At 44.3% G+C, this 25646-nt stretch overlaps 1 protein-coding gene across 5 annotated transcripts in view; it reads right to left on the reverse strand.

Annotated features, from left to right (window-relative positions):
* Nucleotides 1–25646, reverse strand: part of casz1 (castor zinc finger 1) — a 153158-nt gene that overhangs the window by 94970 nt on the left and 32542 nt on the right. The window lies entirely within an intron of this gene.

Genomic DNA, 25646 nt, shown 5'->3' on the forward strand with positions numbered 1-25646 from the left:
GTATGTTTCAAAAACAGCCTGACTTGAGCTTTTCAGCAACACTTTGAAATCCGCCTGCTGATTTGCCTGGGCCCAGGCCTTTTGCATTATATGGCCGTGTGTTTGGTAAACGTGAGAAATCATCTCATGGACGTTTATAAGGAAGTTTGTAGACATTTTAAATGCAAAATGACAGTGATCGCAAAAGGCAGAACCTCCCTGAAAGCACAGTTTACGCCACGACATGGAGTACATACTTTGTGTGAAATCTCATTCAAAGATCTGAGCATCAGAGCCTGAATAACCTGTGAAAACCTGAATGTCACAGCAAAACTCTGAATCAGATCTTGACGGGATTATACCATAACCACGTCATCACCTGCAGTGATGAGCAGGGTGGCCAGCAGCTAAGAGGAAGGACGAAGTCAGAGACTCTAGCGATGACAGAGAGGCTGTCCAGGCACTGCAGTTCAGGCCTGCTGGAAACCACATCTAACAGGCCATGGACAGCAGCCAAAGCGAACATCCACCAACTGCTGCCGGGCAAGAGATGGGGGGTAGAGAGAGAAAGAGAGAGAAATAGATGAAAAAAAAAGAGAGGGAAAGAGAAAGCCTGAAGGGCTCATGCCTCACTGCTGCCATCAGACCAGCGGCAGCAGAAACAACGGCAGAGACATCAGCAGGGAGGCCGGAGATGGCAGCTCCACCATGCGCTCCACAGCCTATCACGGCCGGCCACTTGCTCAGGCGAGCACCTGACTAATACCCGCTGTGTCACTTCTATATTTGTATCCTACTAATCTGCTCTCCCAGTTCCAATCTTTTCCACTTTCTTGCAAATTTATCACTAGACTGAAAGGCCGGTGCCAGATCCTAAGTGCCTCGCCCTTTTAAATTAAACAGTGGCATTTCTGATAAAGCCACTAAATTCCTTATCTCCCTGCTCTGAAGAGGCCTTAAAGGCAGAGTGTCACTCTCCCTAAAGAGGAGGCGCCCCAGCCCCCCCCAACACCTCCCTGCTGCCTTTGCACCCTTTTCAAGGAGAAAAATCGTGACCAAAATAGAACAAAATTCGAGTGAGGCCCATTAGGAAGCAGCTGGCTATCTCTCCTGTGGCGGTGCCCAACACACACAACTGACCTGAACATACACACAAACCACTGAACAAGCTACTAAATATTTTTAATAGGTCAGATCTGAGCACAATATTGGTCCGCGAAGCCAAAATTCCACTAGAATACCCAACGTTGGAAAACCTGCTCCCCGTAAGTAGGAGTTTCCAGAATAAGATAAAGAAGTTTCCATATTTCCAGTTGTATATTTGACTATTTGAACTGAGAGTTGTTGAAACAACAACAAAAACAACAAAACAATAGGGTACAATTAAAACAAGCGATTCATGTGGAACAAATGTTAGAGTAAATCTAATCAGTGATTTTTTTTTTTCCAGCACAGAGTTAAAGCCGTGGTTTTGTCTCCTTCCTTAACTGCTAAGATAACTGCTAAGAGATAACCCTAACACTAAATCACCATAGGGGTGCTCATGTGCACATGTCTGGTGTCCACGCTTGGTTAGCACACTGTGCAGCAGCTTAAAGGACAGTGCTGCTCTGGCCCGGGCGAGGGTCACACTGTTCCTACTGCACACCCACAGTAACACTGGCTTGTCAATAAATTTCTCATTCACTTCCTTTCTGGTCGAGCTGCATTACCTAATAAGGCACCGCCAGCATTCTGGGTTATTTTGAGTGTGTGATAATGTGCTCTCTCTGTCTCTGTCTATATCTCTTTCTCCATGGCCTGTCTGTTTCTCTCCCTCTGCCTGCCTGTCTGTCTGTCTCTCTCTCTCTCCCTCTCCCTCTCTCTCTCTCTCTCCCTCTCTCTCTCCCTCTCTGCCAGCTAGGCTATGAATGCCACATATTTGTCAGCTACATGACAGTGAGAAGTCAAAAAAAGGCTGCAGCTGAACTCATGTGTCGTGTGTAATAAACAACCCTGCCAGCAGGAATACAGCACTTACTCACAGGCTCACAAACAACAACCAACCTATAGAAGGCAGAAGAAGAACTTGTAAAAAAAAAAAACAACATGCAAGAAATATATGCTATAAGATATCAAATCCTATGCCTAATGCTCTCTTTTCAACAAAGTGGGTTGTTTAGCCTGTGTTTACCCAGGGAGTATTTAACGCCCTTTCTTTAGTTTCTAATCTCGTTTTGATATGATGCGACTTCCTTCTCTCTGGCCATACTATTGTTTCTCCTCCTTTTTAAGGAATAAGGTCGAAACTAACTGTTCCTTTTTAGAAGGTCAAAAAACACATCACGACAGAAAAAAAAATGCGGATCAAAGGTAAAACAGAAGCAGACCCCACCCTACCCCACCTCCCCACCCAAACCAGACGGCCAAAAAGAAACAATTAAAGCCCTCACAGATAAATCAGGGAACACACAAAGAGAAAAAAATCCTGACAGTTTCAGGCATTGTGTCAAAGCCTGCCATAACATCCAGTGTGGTCCTTATCTCTGCTGTTTATTTATCAGTGGCACTATCTATGCTGAAGGACTCTGTGATCATGGTGATAAGACACCAGAGTATTTCCAGGGCCAGAGGAGTGAGATCTCCTGTGCAAATCTTAAAGCAGGCAGTTTGCTTAATGCTTGACCTCTGACCTCTCGAGGGTAATAAAGCCTCTGTGTTTCCCGCCCGCACGCAGGCACATTGCCGCACAGCATGATCAAATAGCCAGGTGAGTCTGAGGTAGGCTAACTTTCTATTACACACACACACGCACACACGATGGAGGCCAAATTGAAATAATCGCAGCTAAGGTGAGTAGCTGATGGGTGTTGCCGAGTACAATAAACTTCAAAGACTGGGTTCAAAATGAACATCTGAATTCTCTATCAACCCCCCCAAAGATTCCTGTTTTTCTCCCATCAGACGGAATGTGAACGAATGCCGAGTGGGCCCGTCCCTGACACTTCCTGAAAAAAAATTGTGTTTTCCTTTCTTTTTTTTCCTTGGGATTTTTGAAGAGGAAGTAGATACCTTGCAGATCCAGATTGCCCTCCGGTTAAGACTTCCGGCTTCTCCAGTTTTTCCCCTCATTTTTCCACAGTAGCCCTGGACAGCGGCTCCCACCTTAACGCACCCCTTGCTTAGAAAATGACGCCAAATGAAAAGGCAAAACAACAACAACTGCACAATGAGCTCATCCAACAGAAGAAGCAAGCTGAATATCTCTAAATAAAATCTCTCTTATCCAGCTGTCACGCTTAAATCACTTACAGCCGTTGCGACAAGTGGTTGTGAGCCAACAGCGACTGCAGCGTTGCAGCTGGGGGTGTGGGGCTCTGGCCTTTAACAGTGACATGCATTAAGATCTTTGGATGAGGTATTTCTAATGCAGAATGTGCCTGTTTTAGCCCACTGCATTTGCTGTTAGCCTCTTCCTGTCAGGGCCATGGCCTGTGCTACACATTCCATAGTAAGCACAAGGCCAGTGACAAGAGTGAGAGAGAGAGAGAGAGAGAGGGAGAGAGAGAGAGAGAGGGAGAGAGAGAGGGAGAGAGAGAGAGAGGGAGAGGGAGAGAGAGAGAGAGAGAGAGGGAGAGCGAGAGGGAGGGAGAGCGAGAGAGAGAGAGAGAGAGAGAGAGAGCGAGAGGGAGGGAGAGCGAGAGAGAGAGAGAGACAGGCAGACAGCGAGAGAGAAATGGAATCCGAGTAGTCCAGAACCGTAGCCCAGAACCATAGGACAGAACCACATTCGCCCAGTTCAGCCTCTCCAACTCTCACGTGGCACTGATGGAGAGACAAACACAGACGAGTGTGCATGGCCGCACAACAGACCGAGCCTTCAGGGCCTTTCCAGCCAACGTGAAGCAACACGTGTTGCTCCGACTTCAGATATAGCATCTGCCAATATCATTACTTTTACAGCATTGGCAGGCGGACTGCAGTTTCTGTGAAGCATTCTTTAACACTTCCCCTCGGAAAAGCATGGGGCTCGAACACAGAGCACAGCTCCAGCCCTGCACGAAGGGAAGCATAAATTAACACTGTTATTTAACGGGGGCTGCCAGGGACCAAGCCGATTTAAGCCCAGCTGCTAAATTAGTGGCATTTAGTTCTTTTGCAAATTGATTGAGTTTGGCCTAAGTGCTTGTTAGGCAGTAACAAACTGAATGTTACAATTTTTTTTATATAAGAATATTTAAATTAAGGCCCAGAAAGATTTTATAACTTTATAATTTTATAATTTTTATAACTTTTCCAGAATCTAAATATTACACCACAGCCTGAGATGGTAAATACACTGAAATCAAATCATCTACAACTTTTCCTTCAAAACAAACAGCGAATCTCTTCAAAACAGAATCAATATCCATTTTTATACCATGATATCCAAGCCTATTCAGAAACCAGCATGTTCTGAAAGTGCTACTAGTGAACAAAATAATCTCACTCACAAGCAACAAGCCAGAGTAACTCAGGTTACAGTCCATCCAACCCCCCCCCCCCACCCCCCCACCCCCCACCCCCCCGGGTTCAGTCAGATGTGCTCAGCTGGCCTGCTCAACTGGGGCTCGTCCGCCAGCGCACAGCCAGAGGCGGAACAGGAGCAGCAGGAAGAGCAGTGGTCAGACGTCAGACTCACCCAGCTATAAATCCCCTGGCAAGCAGGCAGGCAGACACCGGCTGCTTTCTGAAAGGCCTCCAATCAGGCGGCGGATAAATCGTGTTTTGTGCAGGCTGCATTGTCTCTGTGTCTGTGTTCTGCTAATCTAATGTGTTCAACATTGGTCTTGGTCACCTTGACTTTGGTTGCCATAGCGCTCCACACAAACATATCTCCACCCAGAAATACACCAAATAAGGCTGAGGTGAGGAAAAAAATCTCTCATAACCAAAAGGGTGGGAACGCAGCATGGGAAATGGCAGTGCAACACACAGGCTGCGTCTTCGGCGACATGTTACTGGTACAAATGTGCCCGGCTTCGGCAGACTAATTACGATAGGATAATAAACACATTAAACCTCAATCTTTGCAAGCAAATGTTTATGCATTCGCAATTATCATTCATTTTTAATCAACAAAAGATAAATTTGAGCCATTTGTGACGGAGGCCCTTTTAGCTCTATCAGGGGCAATTTTGTTTGTTCTCAATATGACCTTTAAACACTCGGCAGAAACGCAGAGGGATCAGCGCACCCGAACGCTGCCGCCCTGTCTATGGGCCGACCCCAGCAGATGTGAGTTCTGAGGAGTTCAAAAAGAATTCTGCATGGGGGCAAGCCCATTTACATAATCCTTCAGATATATTCCCCTGCAACCTAATCAAATTATTCACAAGTCTAGCCCCTAACCATGTAGACCTCGCAATACACAGCCCTCCCATTAATGCCCTCCCCCTGCCTTAATCATATTGAACCAAACCAATGTCAATTTTCCCTTCAGAACTGGAGGCTGGCAAAGCCAACAAAGCCCAGCTCTGTCTGACATACGACGGCTCCAGCGGCACACGACGCATTCCTCTCCCTCTAGGACCGTTCGGATCGCCATCTCAAATTAGTCCTCGGTTATGTTTGCTTTTCATGTGACGGACACATTTGTAAGGGGAACATTAGCTCACGTAGGACTGCGGTTCAGTTGGAAAAAAAAAAAAAAAAATATATATATATATATATATATATATATATATATATATATATATATATATATATATATATATATATATATATAAAACCACCGAGCAAATAGATTGGGTAGCATTCCATTATAAAGCCATAAATTCCTCATAATTCTGTGATTCCGAACAACATTCTTTACTGTAAGCCATGGATTGACTACATATAAGACCTGCTCCCTGACACAGCCTACAGTAGTTACATGGCTGCATAACAGAAACACGACAGAAATGATCCCCACACCCCTTCAACAGATGACTGACCCCATACATTTTCTTCTGCACCTCTTCAGACATTAAGAAGGCAGACTGGTGCTTGTGCAAGCATTATCTACCACACATACTTAATCACACACGCACGATTTGTAAGCACTCAGTCCAAACCGCGTCTACTTTAGCACTCAACACGGGTTCGACCCACAATGCCCCACTCCCTGAGAAACCTGTTAGACGGCGTCTGTATTTAACGCGGCACCACAGACACCGCCAGCGCTGATAGGGTTAACATGACGGGCTCCTTCAGCGCAAAGTTTACATCCAGTGTGCGGTCAATTTTCAATGACTTCTTTTCCCACGTCGAAATAAACTATTTTATGTCTCCAAATATGCAGATCATTTTGCTTAATGAAAGATGCTTGACGTCTCCGATCCAATTAATATGCAAATGCAAGTGAGGATTTATTTGTGACATTCTGTGTGGGTGAGAGAAAACAAAAAGGCCTCTTAACAGCAACACTAATTGCTGTGACTGATTGTCACATATCATCATTCACGCCGAATCTCCTAAATACCACATTTCAGATAAAATTCTCTTGCACACTTTGTGTGGATTTATTTACAAAGGGGTAATATATATCAAAGTGTCAGATGCAGTGCACAGACTTCTCTTTGCATAACAAGAATTTAGGCAGAGGCACACCTCTCTCTCTCTCTCTCTCTCTCTCTCTCTCTCTCTCTCTCTCTCTCAGCACTTGAATAGAACACCTTATGTTCAAAATGAAATGAACTGAACATTTGTAGACTCGCTTTCCCTTTGAGGGGAGCAGTGTTCATCAGTGTTCATCAGTGTTTCACTAGCTGCGCAGCTTTGGAAGGCCACTTGATCATTTTCCTTCCATCGGGGACATCCAGCATCCTCATTTCTTGTTGTTTTCAATGCTCCACACTTTCCTGATCACTCACCTCTGGCCATTCTTTCCCTCAGCTAGGAGCAGGCTTCATTCAAGCATACATTTATTACTGAAAAAATACAAATTACTAATGCAGCTCTTGTATTAAAGCCGTTTAATGGAGAGCCCGATATGTGCCGCACTTTACGTCATCCTGGGTCTTTAATACCCAAGACCATACATGATGGCCTGTACCAGAAGCGGCGTGGTTGACTTGAAAACTTAAGATGTGGTATCCTCATAAAACTAGCTGAAGAAAACAGACGCTAACTATTTAAAGTGACAGAGCCTGTGCATCCTTTGGAACACATCTGGAATTGAAGGTGCATCAAACACCACAGTTCTGTGAGCCAGGCATTATGGGGTTAACTCCGAGCTCATGGGAAAGGTTAGTATGATAATGTTATTGATACAGCGCTGTACACTTGAAGCTGCCACACAGGGAGCACACTGAGTCATGAAAAAAGCGACAGCTAAATTATTTCAGCACGATAAATTAGGGGTTTTTTCATTTTATTTTATTTATTTATTTATTCTTCTTTGTGAGAGTGAGACATGCCGGCAAAACTAACAAGCAAATAATTGAAAGATTGGAAATAATGATCCTTAAAGGATGCTTTAACAAGCCTCCAGTATTTACCAAGCTCTCACGAGTACCAGTGAAAGCCACGGTAAAAACGATGGTGCAATCTGCTGATTAAAGTGCCAGTGGCAGTCTCGCACCAACAGGAGATTCTCCTGCCCCACACTACCAAGAGAAGTGACCAAAGAGAAAGTTCCATCACAAACACAAAGACCAAGTCATAAAAACCTGTTAAGGACTGGCTGAATTAAGTAGATAGGTTCATATCTCTCTCTCTCTCTGTCTCTCACTCTCTCTCTCACATATATATCTATACGTTTGTCTAAGTCCGTTATGCACTGTCCGGTCAGTGTGTTTGGGCTCTACCCAGCAGCCTTGGCTGTGGGATACCCTCAGCTCCTCTCCTCAGCGTGACCTGCTTAGCAGTCAGCCCCTTCAGCAGATTGTAAACAGATCTCCCATGAATTGCGGCTTTAGCGGTTTTGCGCGTCTCCAAACAAGGTGCTCCCGATAACACCGTTTTGTCCCTCTGACAAGGCCAGACTAAAATCAGCCACTTGGCTGCAAACATGTGATTTGAGAGCTGTCACTCAGCTTGACTGACAGCTCTAATCCCCCCACAGGAGCAAATAGGAGGAGAAGACAAACCCTGCCCCGATGTACAATGTTTGTTTTTAAATCCTATTAAATGGATAATATTTACCTCCACCATTTTGGTTGTCTTGTAGGGAGCAGTGACGTATACTTTACTTTGTTTTTCGGGCTCACAAACAACATTGAAATTCATTTTTCTGAGAATATAAATAAGCATAAGTACTCAGTAACAAAACAATAAAGATGTGGCAATGGCACAGTAATTAAAAGGATTTAACCAATAACTGTTGGAATGTTGCTTCCAACACCAGCAGTAATCAGCACTCGAAGGTTGCCTGCCTCACACAGACTGTGGTATCAAGAGTATTTAATTCACAGGACACTGTAATTCTAAGAAGAATTGTAAGCCTCTGTAATACATGCAAGTTGTTCTGGTCAAAAGAGCAAATAAATAAAAAAAAGTAAAACCATTATTGTTAAATGCCTAAGTCATCTCAAGGGAAACTGTACTACTGCATATGACACCTTAATAAGCGTCAAAGATGAGAAAAAGATGTTTCTTTTCTATGAGCAAAATAGTGCATCAAACTTTCTGTTGTTTTCCTGCCAATATGTAAACACTCACTCCCGTAAAGACCTCATGGCCTTTTACAGCTCTGTCAGGCAGAGTATTGTCACATATAAATTAACCAGTGAGCTAAAAGCCTCACTGTCCTGCAGGAAAATGCAAGTCATCAAGCATTAAGCACATATTAATTTTCAATGGACCAGCAATAATGGGAATGTTTTATGAACAGGAAAGCGCCGCGGTCGCGTCCGACATCTGACGTGGTGCCGTCGTGGGTCGTTCACCCCGATCCCGAACATTCAGCCCGCGTACACCACGCCTCCTCCTGTCCCGCAGGCATCTCCGGGCGACGGAAACGGGATAAAAGGTTGAGGGGATGAGGTGTTTTGGGAAGGCTGCCCGCCCCTGTTCTGCTTGTGCACTCACCACCTTGCTTTCCCAACAGCGTCTGCGTGCAAGTCCCTGCAAGCTGCCTCTGTCTGCAAACACCTCCACCTCCCCCCCAACCCCCACCGCACCCGACCGAGCCCAGGGCATCCATCTGCGTTAGTGCAGCCGGAGGCGTGGCCGGTGAGCAGCCGTGCCGAGCGACTGGCCGACGGGGCGGCCGTGGGCGTGGCTGCACCACGGCTACGCAGCCTTTATGGTTACCTGCAGCATTCCTGTGTGAGGTGTCAGTTTTCCATCTGCCAGCCTTTATTACCACACGTATAAAAGTGCTTTACATGCAGTGAGAGCAAAAGGCTCCGCGTGCACTCTCCTCTGAAACACGCATGCCCGTTTAAGAGACTTCATCAGCCAGGAGATCTTCTGAGTCTCATTCTCAATGCACTAATAGAATCGTGCATACTCACAAAAAACCACTGAAAAGTCCCATACTATATGTCTTGGAAACACTGTTCTGGAAGGCGCAATCAGGCTTACAGTCCGAGCCAGCTTTTATTCCGCCTCATACAGGGTTGCAAATGGCTTTGGTCTTTCCAGGCGGACCCAAAGGACAGGCGTGGCGTTATGGGGCCGCCCGCCGATGCCCCTGCGCCTGGGCCCGCCACTTCCCAAGGCCTGCTGCTTGATTAAATGCATAATCCACTACTCCCCATCCCCAATGATTTAGTGTGCCTTTAAATCAGCTTGCGCACACATAAAAACCTCAAATAAAAATCACCAAGAAAAACCATCGCACTCTAACTGTTCTATTAAAATGATACCCGGCCTGGTCTTTCTTCTGCGCAATACCGTTTATTCCACATGAATGCGTATCTTCATTTTTTTTTTCCTAGGTGTGCATATAAAATATTTAAAGTTTAAAATGTCAACGCTGAAACATCAAATGCGGGGCTCTCTCATTAATCACCCGGGATAGAGGCTCCCTTTTAAGGTTATAACCCTTTGAAAGAGCAAAAATTACATTTCTGACCTTGAAGATGAGACAAACTCATAAACGTAAAATAATTCACAGTTTAAAGGAGAGAGTTATCTGTTGGCTCAAACTGCTGTGCTGCGAGTTGCAGCAGACACCAAACAACTTTTTCATTTCCGTATTTACAGAGAAGCTGTTCAGATTAATTTGAAATCACATCAAGAAACAACAGAAACAAAAACTGAGTGAAAACATCAAAAGAAGCAGCGCGCTAACTTTCAAATCCGCAGGGTACCGCTATCTGCACACTGAGGAATGTTGGCTTTTTTCACGGACTTTTATTAAATGGTGCATGACATTTTCATTACTCAAGGAAATTAAATTCACTAATTTTCTTACAAGCCTGGTACGTTTGCTATTTTAGGGAGGTGCACGGAACAGAACAATACTTACACCTACATAGAGAAAAGGCACTGTGGATCCACCATTTGAAGGGAGAAAAAAAAAAGTTATTTAAGAGCACAAAAGCAATTTGCTCCTTAATGAAACAAGTCTTCGTTTTGATCTTCTGCTAAACTGGCATTTGGGTGCGCATTAATCAAAAGAATACAGTCCTGTGGAAAAGTGCCCTGTTTTTTATTACATTATTTGTCTCTCAAAAAGAAAGAATTAATTTGTAACATGAAATCAAATGCAGTTGAGGGATGTTTTCATCAGCTGGGATCACTACATATATAAAGTAGTGCAAACATGGTATTTTCAACAGTGCCTGGACATCTTTCTGAAGCTGAGTGCGAGATTATGGGACCATAACAGCATACAAGCTGCTGCACGTATGAATGGCTTCCATGCAGCATGCTTACCGCATTATCCAACACAAGAAACGGATCAGTTCCGAACGCAGCTGCGCTTGCAGCAGAACGGGCCTGACCTGACTCCTCACGTTCCAGCGCTTATCTACAAAAACATACAAATGACTTTAATGTGGTGTAAATCACACAAACTTGCCCTTTAATTTGATCCACATGTCACAAAAGAACAACCCAGAAAACAAACACTGCGGCAAAACTCAGAGATGATTTCCGAGCTGTCGTGCACCCTGGCAGCAGCAGAGAGGCTAGGGCTGTTTTTTTTTGGGGGGGGGGGGGGGGGGGTGCGGCCGAGAGGAGGGGTAGCTGCAGGAGGCACGAGCCCAGATGAGTGAGGCTGAGCAAGGCCAGTGGAAGTGACAGAGTCAGCCCTAACCTGGCTCTCCTCCTCTGGAGATGAGAAGGCTGATTACTCCTCCTCTCTCCAGAGTTGGGCGGCAGGAGGGGGGGGGGGGTTGTGGGGGGGTGGCAACCACATGTCTGACAACATCATTGGAAAAAAAAGAGAGAGAGAGCGAGCACAGAGCCCCTCTGGGTCCTATAGCAGCTTACATTTACTGCTGAGGAAATTCAGGCTAAAAAGGAGGTGACACGCAGGCCTCTGCAATCATATCAACGAATACATTAAAGGGAAGAGGGAAAACAGGCCTGTGTCTTCTGAACCGCACCGTTGCCGTATCGACAGTACATGAGGCGTGGTGTGATAAGCGAAACAGACTGTCTGGCATAATATATGAAGTGATGAATGGATAGAATGCCCTGCCATTAAAAACGGACAGAGAGCTAATTACATTAAGAACAATTATGTTTGAGAACAGCAAGCACCTAAGCCACTACGACAAGCTGAAATGCATAACATCCTTTTCAAATATACATAAAGATTAAAAAAAATAAAAGGTACTGAGGACGGTGTCTAGAATATCGGTATGGGTTAAGTAAAACTCTAGGCTTTTGGCATTAAAATTATAAACATTTTATCAATTGTTCCCCTCGTTCTTCAGTCACTCAGATAAGTCTTTCAGAGCCTTTTGCTGGATTTTCTCTGACGTAGTATGGGACACGGTTACTTAGCCAGCAGATCTCACCGAGGTCCCGATAATCAGGGTCAACACTGCAGCCAATTTAAGCGGACATGTTGCCTCTGAGCAGCACCGTGGGAGAAGCGGGCAGTCAAGCAGAGAGGCAAATCTAACAGAACAGGGTTTCTTATCCACACTGCAAGACACGGCCTCTGTACTTAACGGGTGTAAGGCAGGTCGGAGCCAGAGTCATACTAGTAGCAGCTAGTATGAGGAGACCCAGGGTCCTCAGATTTACTGGAAATGGGGTTACACAAGTCTACAGGGGTTCATCAGCTTCAGAGCACAGGGGAGCGAGGGGGGACCTAATTCCATGTGCAACGGAAATTTGTCATTTGTCAGATGATATGAACACTGCATGACAGTAAGAAATGTCTGTCTGTTGTTCACTACAAGTGTTCCAAATGAAATGGATTAAATAAACAGCGTAATCTGGGAAAAAAACAATTTCACCAATTAAACACAAATGATAAACAATAAAAATTATCTTTTCAATTAGTTTTTTTTTCAGGACAACAATGAAAAAAAAAAAAGCTAAAAACTTGTTTTTATATATCCAGATTAAAGGGAATTAGGAGAAGTATATTTAAGATTCCAGCATCACTTCCCAAATAGGAAGCGATGCTGACAATGTCACAACAAAGGCTCAGAAAACGTATCTGTGGGGAGAAAAAGAAAGTAATTGGTGTGGTATGCCTCTTCATTCGGAGGGCTGTTATGATTAAACTTAGACACATATTTCAATTTCGCCGTCATATCGAGACGAACAAGAGAAGAGACAAGATCAAGAAATCCTAATTATAATTACAAAATTACATAGGGTACAAGAAGGGTGCCTGGTTTAATGGTAATAATTACACACACAAAGTACTAATAGGAAATATAGCATTCTGAGAGCACTGGCTTAAGACTCCCATGACCGTGCGTGTGTGCGCGTGTGTGTGCGCGTGTGTGTGTCAGGAGGTGTCCAGATTCCACTTAAGCATGGAGCACTCTGATTAATAGGGTTCGGTCTTGCACTACTGGCCCTTTAAAAGAGCCGCTCCGAATGGGAAAAAAATACCCATCGTGCACCCAGAGAAGCACACGTGCCCTTTTCCGGTCCCTCTTTATTACCCTGCCATGATCCTCTTAAGCAGACCTCTTCTCCAGCGCAACACCATATGGTTTCAGTTAAGCCCAATTTCTTTTTTTCTCTTCATTTAAACCACACGTTCCCTTCGCCAGAAGCATCGCACAGCCCTTCTGTTTGCAGATTTTTGCTCCTTTTTTGGCCTTGTCTTCTTTAAGGGCTCCTGCATACCCCCTGCGTCAATTAATTTAGTGCCACAACAGAAGCATATTTGGTGGCAGGGGGGTAACAGTGTTATAAGTAATTCTAGGATAATTTCCTCCAGATTTGGACATTAACCTTTTAAACAGACCTCAGAGGGCAACTGAAAAGGAGTTGAAGCCGTAGTAAACACAAGATATTCAAAGGGGATTTTCTTCTTCTAACCTGTTGGGACAAATGTGGCAGCTCAGGCTTGTAAGGAGTTCGTGAGACATACACACAGTACCTTCACGAGACATACACACAGCACCTTCACGAGACATACGCACAGCACCTTCACGAGACATACACACAGTCATTTTTCTGAGACATGCACACGGCCCCTTCATGAGATATACACATGTCCCCAGCACAAGACAGAAAAATCAGATGTCAGTAGCTAACAAACACGATGGTGGATTAGGAAGCCAAGAACAGCATTTGACATCCCCAGCTCAGGGATACCCAAAGCCTGTAATCTACACTGGGGATGGAATTGTTTGAAGTGGAATATATGTGTCAGGTGACTCGCCTGAGTCTCACCTGAGATTTCGGTTCCTGTCGGTGCTACTCCACTCTCTGCATTGCCACGCCCCCGAGCCCCTCCCGAGCCTGCATGGATACTAATTGCATGTTTGTCTTCGCTTCCCTGAAGAGCCGAACAAAAACATCAACATCACAAATTGCTCCATTCTGCCTGTGAGTTGGTACTCATGTATTAATGGATGTGCCATATTCCTCGTCAATGACACACTACAGAGGACAGGTTTACACACAGAGAGATGAGCAGGACTGCTCCCTGACACACACGCACACACAAGATGATGTACCTGCTCTCGTCTGCTAGAGCATAACTTCAGGTTAGCTAGCCTGCGGTCCGAGGCGGATTTTCATGATTTCCTCAGACACTTTTAGTTCTTCTTCTTTTTTTCTTTTTTTTTTTTTTGAGGCTGGCAATCAATTAATCAATAGCACATGCACTGAGGCCAAGGTAAAATGCTGCAGTTTAACTTTGTCAATTTAAAAGAGATCTGAGTGTACACTGTGGCATGCTCCTTGATATCTAATAACACAATCCTAGGAAATGTCAAAATATGAAAGAAAAAAATTATTTCAGCGCAGAAATGATAAGCTTGAATTAAAATGAATACCACAATTAGACAAAATCACATCACAACTGAGCTTTTTCCCCAAAATGTTTTAAATAAAACAAGGATTTTAAAAGGTGGAAATGACAGTGTGCGGTCTAAGAAGGTGTTGCTCGGTCTGTGTGAGCCTCAATAACACAAGCTCACCGCAGACATAACAAATGGCCCAACTAACCCTTAAGAGTCTCTACAAAGTCACCGTGCAGACTGCAGTCTCCAGAGCAATCTCTTTGGTCCTAATCTGTGAAAACACAGTTAAATCCACATCACAGCACATGGTGTACAGCAGATGATCTTCATGGCAACCCAGCCCCCAAAAAGGCCCTTGTTTAAGCCATCTGTGGATTACAGCACTGGGCATCATGGGACACAAGAGACAGGTGGATTTTTCAACGGAGGAGACCCTCCACGGTCATGTAATATCGGGAAACTCTGTTGTGGTTTAGTGCCTTCTATTGGGTGAATGAATATCCCTTATCCTCTGTTAGCATCACTCCAAAGCACAGTGACTATATATTATAGAGCTGTCAGGACAGTCCATTCCACAGAAGCCTCTTTCCTCTCATGTTTTTATCTTGTTCAGGCAATGCAGCAGTTATGATATTATGCTTGTGAAGTTTAAAGAAAAATGATCTAAAGACCTGAATCAACTGAAACTCTTAAAAAATCACTACCGGCCTCGGCAACGACTACAGGGATCCGAGCACAAGAGACCAAAATAAATATGAGCGAAGGTGAGAGGAGATTTCTTCCTTCCACCATAATTACTGCTGGCAATCTGGGCTGATTCTATAATTCCAGAATCCCGCCAGTTCACAAAGACACTATAATTGCCTTGTGCTGGCCTTTCACTTGCTGCAGTGTTCCATTAATTAATTTTTTTTCCCGGGATCTGTCTGGAAATACATTTCTGCTTTCTCATGAAACACAGCTCATAAGGATGTGTGGAATTTTCCAGGAAAACACGAAAATACATTGCAGGGAGCCGTGCGCTGTCTCCCTGCACTGCCAACTCCTTCCGCAGCCGTCTCACACGGGGCCCCAGGTATAGTCCCGGTATTTGGTGCTGAATACACATCACACGTGCAAGAACTCTAGAATTCTGTGGTAGCAGGAGCAAAGCACAGCCAATCACAGCTCAGTCATGTGCCACTGTGACATTATCCCGAACTGCTCTAAATATCAAACACAACAAACCTCTCTACACTTACTTTTCGAGTAGCTTACCTTTACAGTGAAACGTTACAAGAGTATTCAGCAGCAGTGATATTGGAGGATGTTTTGAAGATGTACCTGTTGGTACATAATGCGGCAGGGCTAAAATGGATTTACATTTTGATGCTTCAATTAAGAAAAAGGAATGGGATAAAAGCAGACACTTCAGGAAGTGGCATTCCCAAATATTCCCAGATATTCATACACGTCATGTCCAGGACACATCTACAAGGACAACACTTATTAGAACAGCGGCAGAAGAAGAAAAAAAAATCCCTCCCTTTTGAAACACACTTTGAAATAGCAGCAAATTACACAGCAAATGATTACGAAAAACAGACAGACATTCACATTAAATAAGACAATTCACGGAGATTCTCTGAAATCCCTCCAGAGCTGGAGGCTTAAAGATTTACTCAGAGCTTCTCTTTGTCTTCATTTACTGAGGAGTGGAAAAAAAATTAGGAAAGCACATTCTCCTGTTTGTTTATGAGTTCTGATTCAGCTCTAGTTAGTCCATCTGAAACATTTGGATTTCACACAGTATACACACAGAGAGAAACACACACACCCACGCCGAGTTTTTGGAGCTTTAGACGGATTGTGGAAAGCAGGCTGAGAAAAGCACCTCATTAGGAAAATCTGTATTTTCTTCTATTCCACTTTCACAGGGGTCCCTTTCTTTTCATTGTTTGTCATTGTTATATGGATCTATAACATATAAATATCTGGAAATGAAAGTGAATGTAATGGCGAAAACAAACCAAAACAGTGAGATGGAAGGACAGAAAGCTAAAATGGCATCATCTCTAAACGTAATGAAACAGCATCCTTTAATTTTTCCCCAGTAATTATAATAAAGACGAAAAAACATAATAAGCGCCTCCCAGCCCCCACCTGCTAACAGTAATTATAATAGACTCAACAATAAATGGTAAAGCAGCACAGAGCTGCATCTTAGGAATTCTCAGGGGTCTGTGGATTAGCTCGAAAAGCCTGAATGATTAAAATACACTAATTAAAATTTTGTGTTCCTTGGTAACTCGTCTTCCAGGGGCTCTCACACGGGTAAAATGGGAATAAATGTGACAAAAGTAAATATGCTTCAGAAACTTTCCTCATTCTAAGAAAAGGTAAAGTCGAAGGTTTATCATATTTGTTTCATTCACTCTTTGTCATCATGTGACTGGAATTAAACATTTTGTTTGATTCTTCCCTGCAAAGCAGTACAAAAAGATTCAGCAGCTGGTGGAAACAAGGCCACGTCGTTATGACGATGTCAGTGTGGATCAGGATGGAGCTTCAAATGAAGCGAACAAAAACAGAGATGTCTGAACCCTGAGCACCAGATAGGAAGCCTGACTGCAGAATAATTACAAGGCGCCTTCGGAAACCCACGCAACAAGCCTGCGTCTTACAGCAGGGTGAACCGAAAGATGCTCAAAATCGTTTGTGAAGAGAACCGCATTAGCCTTTCGCAACAGTCTTATGTGGGGGCTTTACGTTTCAAAAACACTCCTCTCAAAATATGAGCAAAGCTTGCATGGAATGTAGTAGACACGATCTTTTACAAACTTCTAAGAGGCTTGAGTTAAGTCCGGTCTTCTTAGCAATATGCCAAAGACCGTCCCAGGTTTAGCACGGGAAGAGGTCAGAAAACATGGCTGGTTCCCTTAGTACTTTTAGTTGTATTCAAAATGGCTTAGAGCAAAACACTTGTAATGTGTTACAGTAACAGCCAGCTCGAGCGTCCAGTCCAAAGCACCTACGTCACAGAGAAACACGCATCCCAGATAAACACGGAGCAGCTCCACGCAACTCCTGACAAGGATGGGGAGAATATCAGACACAAAAAACAACAACGTTTGATCAAAGGGGTGAGAGAGAGCATCCCTAAATACACTACAGCCACTTCATCTAAAGAGGCTGGTCGTCACCCATAGCTACGCTTCGGCTATCACCGGAGTAGTTATAGTGCAAATCTAATGTGTCACCAGTGTGGTGATGGGCACGCTTATAAAAAGGATGAGAGTTTTTGTTTTTTTGTTTTTTCTTTTCTTCAGCTGGGCCCCTGAGGCGCCCGTCTAAAGAGGCCGGGAGTCCTGCCCCATGCATTACACTGTCTCTATAAATGATGGTAATCTGTTGTTTTCTGTCAGCAGGGACAGGAGAGCAGGCCCCCACCCCCTCCCAGAATTCCCGCCGTCTCTTTGAGAAATAGATACAGCAAGCCAATCCCCTGGTAAAATCACAGAGAATCAAACAGAACGGAGATATCAAAGTAGCGAGAACACGCCGAGGTTACCGCGGACAGCTGCGCGAGACGCACTGGGACGTTTGGAGCGGAACAAAAAAAAAATCTTTTAGGATGATGAAACGCAGCTATAAATACACCGACAAATGTTTGAGGAGAAAGGGCTATTGGATGAATAACGGAACATCAGTTCAAATATCATAAGAGGTGAAAGAGCATGCCAGTTGGAGCCGAAAACAGGGAGAGATTCAACTGTTCCAGAAGATTCCCCGTCCTGCTAGTATTTGACTATATTCAAGCTGGTTTGTTTTCTTTTTCGTCTTCTTTCATGGGTTTTCCCTTGTTTTGAGGGCAGGGTTGTTCTCCATGTCACTGCGGAGCACCAAGCCGGTGAGTCAAGACCACGACAGGGATGTGTAGACCAATCACAGGCCCAGAGCTGCAGGCGAGGCCTGGCGTGAGGGCCTCTGTCTTCCCTGCCAAGGAGTCAAACTACTGTAGTGCATTAGGATGGCTGTAATCCCCACTCATATTACTGGGCTAGCTCAAAAGACTCAAAAAGCCTGCCTATAAATTTAATTACCTTTTCAGTAAACCACAGCTTAGGAGCCAATGACCGGCTATTTGCACTGCAAGCCAGTGATGGGAGGGGTGTAAAGGGACGGCATGGCCCAATGAGTAGGCAACGCAGACTGGTGAGCCAGACAGGAAGCTTGTGCCCTTTCAGTGCCTAACAACGGATGGGTTCAGGGCAGACCAAAGGACCAAACACCCCCACTGGTGACCTTGGAATCAGCCAATCACATCCTCGCCACTGAAATGCAGGTGGTGGATGAGGAGTAAAAAACATGAAAGAAGATTGAAGGGACACAAGAGGTGGACAGAAGGAGCCTCAGAGATGAACCCATATCAGATAGAGGAATACATTTTAAAAATCATGAGATTCTTGTGTATGAGAAAGAAAAGCTGGCAAAACGAAATAAGGTCAGAAGGGAGGAGTATGGAGGCACGTTTATCAGGCAGAATGCTCAGGTGTATTTATCGCACCAAAACTCTGCTTCCGCCGCTCTACAGGGGTGCCAAGATGTGGGCCCTCCCTTTGTTTAACAAAAAGTGAACATTACTTCTTGTTATAAAACTTCTGCCTCACTGCAATTTCACAAAAGAAAATGAACACTTTCAGGTTGCCCTGGTAACCTAATTGCATCAGTACATTGCACACAGGAGCCAAAGTAACTGAATTTTGATGAAAAGGCGGCGATAATTTACGGCATTGAGAAATTAGTTGCCGTGGCGACGCGTTAATTACATCTCAAATTAACAATGCAAGTGTAGTGAAATTAAATATAAATCATATTTTCTGCATAAATTACAGAGGTTGATTAGTGCGAGCACCAGGAGAGAGAGGTTGGGATTCCAAAGGCCTGTCACATCAACCCCCCAAACACCCCCATCTTCTCAGCTCCTCTTAAAGAGAGACACGCCGCCTTACACCTCACAACCACACACTATAGCACATGCTTGTGTGCAATGTGTTGTGTTGTGTGTGTGTGAGTGTGTGTGGGTGGGTGGGTGGGTGGGTGGGTGTGGGTTTATTTGGAGTCTGAGACAGTGAGAGATGGAGGGAGAGAGAGAGAGAGTGCAAAAGAGAGAGCAAGCAAAAGAGAGAGAGAGAGGGAGAGAGAAAGAGAGAGAGCAAGAGAGAGAGAGAGAGAGAGAGAGCAAAAGAGAGAGGGGGGGAGAGAGAGGGAGGGAGGAAGAGAGAGAGGTAAAAATGGAAAGAATACAGAAAAGTGGGAACAGAGGAGTGGTTAGTGTTGGTCATTTTCCCTGATTTCATCCGCTCCTCTGTCTCAGAGGCTCTCCTGTGCTAGTTTCTCTGTTGGCCGTCTCAGCTGTTTGAACCAGTCAAAAACAAAGCATGTGCCAATGAATAAAGCAAGGCTGTCCAGTTCCCTCATAGGTTCTGTTTCAGATATTACGCCTGAACACCTGAATGTATGTATTAATCCCCTTCTGTTAGGTACAAGGTGACTGCCAGCATCAATATGTCTGAAACTCCACCCCATATCCATGGCAGGAAAATATCAATAACAATACCTGTGTTTGTTCAAGGCTTAAGAATATTAAGAATGCTGCTTCCCAAGGACAGAAACATCCAGAAACACATCAAACACACACACACACACACACACACACACACACACACACACAGGCATCCAGGCTAGCACACTTTAATAGTTATTTCCCAGAATTCATGGTTATGTGCAGCTATTACAAAACATTTAAACTTGTGATAAAGGTGTAGAGACTTGTTTTGGGAAATGTCATGTACAGTGGCATATCTAACCTCGGGGCGTTCAGAACAAGCCCAGGGAGCCGTGTCTGCTCGCGCGGTGGAGGTAGACGATTGACGAGGAGGGCAGCACAAACAGTGACAACAGGAACCAACTTGAGCCATCTAAATTATTCATCCTCCAGATGGATTCCATCCCTCTTGAATTTTAAACTCAGACAAACCTACTCACCGGTGGCTTTCAGTGGCATTCGCCGACATCATCCAAGCCGCAGATGGGCTCGTGCCGTCATGCCCAGACACAGCCGGGTAAAAAAACTAAACTAAAGCACTAATGATAGAGCGGAGTGTAGGGGTGGTCTTCCGAAGGCACCCTACCTAAGCACCTACCTTCTCCATCTCCTTCCCCACTGCTGATTCCCAGCTCCCACACTGTCCCCTTGATAATTCCTGTCTCCCAGGCCACCCCCCTTCTCCATCTAGTTAAGGCGAAGGCATGGTTGGAGGCTGACCTTGGCAGAAGGATTTGAACAATCAAACAGCCCAAGGGACAGCGACTATCTTACAGCTGCTAAAATGTGAGCAAAATCCAATAAGGTCCATGTGTCTCATCAGCAGGCCTTGGAAAGCACATTTTTCTGAAGTTACATTGAGTTTATTTAAAATATTCCTTCCACACTACTCTGTCACAAACTTTAAAAATATTTACTTAATGCAGCATAAAACACACTGAATGATATAGTAGTATGAATGATAAACTATAAGGAATTATAATGACAGCTTTCTTGTTTTGTGACTTGCTGGTTAGTCCCATTAAGAATGAGAAGCTGAGTATTCCTTCAGAACAGCACATCCAGTCTTTCCAAGTCTCATTCATACCCTACAGGGGCTTTTTTGCCCCTTCTAGAAGTGCTTGTGTGAGAGGCCTGACGGCACGCAGGTCGGCATGCTGATCGGCGTGCTGGTCGGAGCGACCGTGCTTTGAGAGCTGTGTTTTGGCCTGCCTGCCGAGTCGAGTCATGAACACGAAAGGAGTGAAAAATGCGACAAAACACATAATTGGAACCAGCCATAGCTTGGAGAACAGAATTATTTTTTTTTCCATTTTATGCAAAGCCCAGAAAAACACTGAGGTCTGGGAAGTCACAGCGCACATGGATTATCCGTGTGACACATGCACCCCTCTATGAACTCCGATAACCCAAGTGCAGCTCAAAGGCACGGGCAGATCTGGATCATTTCACATTAAGAATACCTGTTTGACAACAGCCTTGAGTGTGAATCACAAATAGGTGCAATACGATCCTACTTCACTTAGAACCATCCCCTCCAGCAAATGGTAATAAATAAATAAATAAATAAATATTGCTCAGGTGGTGGCGATTAGTATAGGTGAGATTATACAGACTAATGTGTTTTGAACGGTGAGGAATCTGTCTGAACTGCGCTGATCTGAGCCTGTTTCAGGCATACTGCACCTTTTCTTTGGCAATGCCATTTTGCAACACTTTTGAAACAGAAAACCACAGAAGGTAGGTGTTAACAATGTACTGTGGCAGGACTATAGTTTCATAGGAAACACCCATGAAAAATATTTTGCCTGACATTCTTGTGAAATATACATCCCCGTACACACCAAACCTCGCAGCTTAATGTACAAAACGCAGCGGCCTTCCACTGCAGCCTACAGAGTGCTGCGCTAACATCCGCTGCTTCGCTCCTGAGCTGTGCTACCGATGGATAACCTACATTACTGACATGACCAACCTCAACTGGCAGGGGTCCATTCACGCAAACTTACTTCCTGGCCTTGGACAAGGAGATGGAGATGACCTCAGTCTCCGGGGGCAACTCTTCCCCTGCACATATCCACTTATAAATGAGCCTGATGACTTTTAAAAGGACAAAGAATCATTAGGAGAATAAGTAGCCTTTCACATATTCTCTCTGCAACGCCCCCTGAAAGTAATTCCAATGCATTTACACAAAGGAGAATAGCTTTACTGGGAGAGGCAGTGGTTTAATGGTCCAATACGCTCTTGGCCCAACTACAATTATCCTCCTATGATGGTGCAAAAAAAAAAAAAAAAAAAAAAAAAAAAAAACCAGGAGGAGGGGGGAGGGGTCACATGCTTTAAGGGAAAAGTGAGTTCAGCCGAATGTCAGAGTACACAGAAACATTTGGTTTTTATGAGTAAATAAATCATTTAAATGAAAAAGAAAGATTAACACAACGGTTATTACTCTTTGCACAAACAAACTGCAGTTGATCAAGGAAAAAAGAAAGCATTAGACATGTTTAGTGCAAGATGGAGAGTACAGTCTATAAATCTCGTGCAGAAATTTACCAAGCGAATTCTCAAAAGAGCCTTCCATGCTATTAGAAGAAAAGAGTAAAGAAAACAGTTGGTGCTGATTTTAAAAATGTGCTTGACTAAGACATGATCTTGAGTGGAAGCCAGTGGGTGAACATCTCCGCACAGTGCTGACTGCATCCTCCCCTCCACACCTCTGTACACGCGCTCTTCATGCAGCACAGAGAAGTGGCTCCCAGCATTTGTAGAACATTTCATGGCCTGGAGCGCTTCTCTCCAAAGCTTAGCCCTCTCTGGGACGAGAGCAGCGCAGAGGTGAGCCCAGTAGCGGAGATTGGGGTTTGAATCTTATGCGTGCCATGTGGCAGTATACACGGTGGAAAGCGGAGATTCTCTGTCCCGCCAAGCCACATGGCCATGTCAGTCAATACTGTCACCAGCTTTCCCACTGAGAAGCAGAGGTAGGACATAATATCCTTCCAAATGCTACATGTAAGGATGCACTCTGCCATTAAAAAAGTGCCGATTATGTTACCCTGATGACTGAAGTTGCAATAAACTTTTTCTAGGACTTGCAAAAGATGTGTGTATATTAAAAAAAGCAAGAACGTCCTGAGAATAATGCAGACTCCCCAAGGGGGACGCAAAGGAGAACAGCTTTTGTATGGGGGGGCTGCCCTGCATTCCTGTAGATGTCACAGCCATGTTTGTTTAATTTAAAATACATTTGAAGGCCTCTCAAGCATTGTGTTTGTTCTTCTTAAAGTGACGGTGCTTTAAAAGCTCACTTCAAAAAATACCAACTAAATATACAATCCGTCGGGGGCAGAGGGTTTGCTGTGCAGTTTAGACCCGTGTAGTACACTGTTTGGAGATCTAGTCATCTGCTATTCTAAAGTTTGAGCTTCTCGTGTATTAATGTTCTTTATGGCACTATAAATACCGTAAGAAAGCAGAATGTTCAAACCTGGGTGTGTTAAGCGCAGACTGATTACGTCCTGGTTTCAAATACAGATAATAAAAAATGAGACAGAGGAACAGTTAGTTAAAAATAAACGAGTGCAAGCTGAACAACGTATCATTGGGTCGTGCTGCGAAGTACGATGAAATCCTTTATAAAAAGCAAACGGCAGAGAAAAGTCAACACCCGTGCTAGCAGGTCCGGCTTTGGCCAACGTAGACCCCTTTGGTCCAGGGGAAGTGGTTCAATCATGCGCAGTGTGCTGAAAACACTTCCAGTCTGCGCTAAAGGCCTCACAGTGGGCTGGAAATTGGTTAAAATTGAGACCTGTGCTTTTATTGTTGACAGGTAGAAATTTGAAACAGCCACAGAGAGCCGATAATGGCAGCAGAGGAGTGGGGAAGGGCCTCTCCAAACCAACACTCCCATTAGGGCCCTACTGGAAAGTGAAATATTTGATCACGAGAGGAAAATTGAACAAAAATGAACTGAAACGAGATATAGTTGACTTACTTCGCTTCTGGCTCCCGGACGTGGATGTCACTCAGACTTAATAAACATTAGAATTTCCATTTTATCACAGAAAATAGAGTGTGAGAAATAAAATCGGCCAGTTTCGCCCTAATGGACAAAGTAATGGAGAGGTGAAGCTGACACAAACCATTCTGTCCATCGTAATACCATCAGAATGAAAGCACATTGACTGCAGGAGTTTTCCAGGGAATCAATTCAAACTGAATAGTGGCCTTTTTCTGAAGGTTTTTATTTCATAACGGCTCCAACAAATACAGCACTCTGGATTTTGGGCAACAGGGTGTCACTCGGGGTGATGGCAATACAGCCATTTATCCAATAGCATCTGGCCTTGCGGTCAACGTGCAGATCAGGAAGGGCTCCACGCTCGCTTTCACTCGGCCGCTGCGCTTTGACACATTACAGCAGCGCCACTTCTAGTCTACAGTGTTGCGTAAGAGGTCGGGTCATATCGGATAACCTCTGGGGCCAGAAAACTCAACACCAAGAGGATCCAGCAAGGATCAACGCTCAGACACACAACACACACACACACACACACACACACAATCTGCAGTATCATCATCATCATAAAGAGGTCGGAAGAGACTTGCAGCCAAATCAAGTCCAGCCAATCACATTCGAACACGATGTGCCATGTTGAGACAGTAAGGGTGTGGCACCAGTCAAAAGAAACCACACTACTTCAAATGCCGTAGGCTACAGACTGCTAAAACAGACCATGAACATATATCAGTAAAACCTCACGTCATACAGGGATTCCATTTTCAAAGACACAGCAGGAGCAGCTGTTCCGAGGCATCAAAAAATTCACGTATACAAACGTTCCGTGCAAAGTTACTCCGCTAATCAGGACTTTTACTTTGTTTTTTCAAGCCCAGAAAGCAACAGACAAACACTGCGAGATGCAAAACCAGGCCTGCTTTGTTTTTGACAATAATTACAGAAAGAGAAGAGGAGGAGAAGGCCTGACGTTTGGGTCCCCAGTGCTCTGATGCGCTATTCATTATTCTGAGGAAGACAGATGTTAAATTGTGTATGCCCATCAGCACTAAGACTTTCTGAAGATTTATCATTCATGTAAATCATGAATAAAATATTTCCTTGCCGAGAGAAAACGTTACATCTGTTTGGTGCATCACAGATACTGTGATGCAAGAAAATCAGCATGAGTGAACTTCAGTGACCATATAAACAAATACTAACTAACTAAGCAGACAAAGTTTAGCAGGCAAACTAACTTTGGTCTGTCTTTATTCAGAGCATGAAATTAGATTATGCTGATGCTATATAGACATTACTGTGAATTAATTTGCACAAGTATTTAGTTATGTACTAAATAATGGACATATTCAACTTGTGAGCACTGGAGTACAATTTTTCAGTTAAACCTCTGTGTGAAAACAGAAAGCAATGCTAATCACACTAGCCCTTCGCACCTCACAGTACCAACAGAGATGATGTTCTCGGAAAACCACTCTCCCCTCACGTAACACCATCTACCCAGTAAAATGTGCATGAGTTGCTCTGCCTTCTCCCGGACCCATAAATAAATAAGTAAACAGACACAGGCCCAAAGAGTCATCTGTGAGGAGAGATGGCGGGAGAGAGCGAGATGGCGGCAAAGAGAGGGGGGAAAAGAAGGAAAGAGACAAAGAAAGAGAAAGGAAGGAAAGCGAGAGGGAGCGAGAGAGGCATCGTGATTGGTGGAACCGGGAGG

Source organism: Electrophorus electricus, chromosome 24 (assembly GCF_013358815.1).
Source record: "Electrophorus electricus isolate fEleEle1 chromosome 24, fEleEle1.pri, whole genome shotgun sequence".
NCBI classification, from domain to species: Eukaryota; Metazoa; Chordata; class Actinopteri; order Gymnotiformes; family Gymnotidae; genus Electrophorus; species Electrophorus electricus.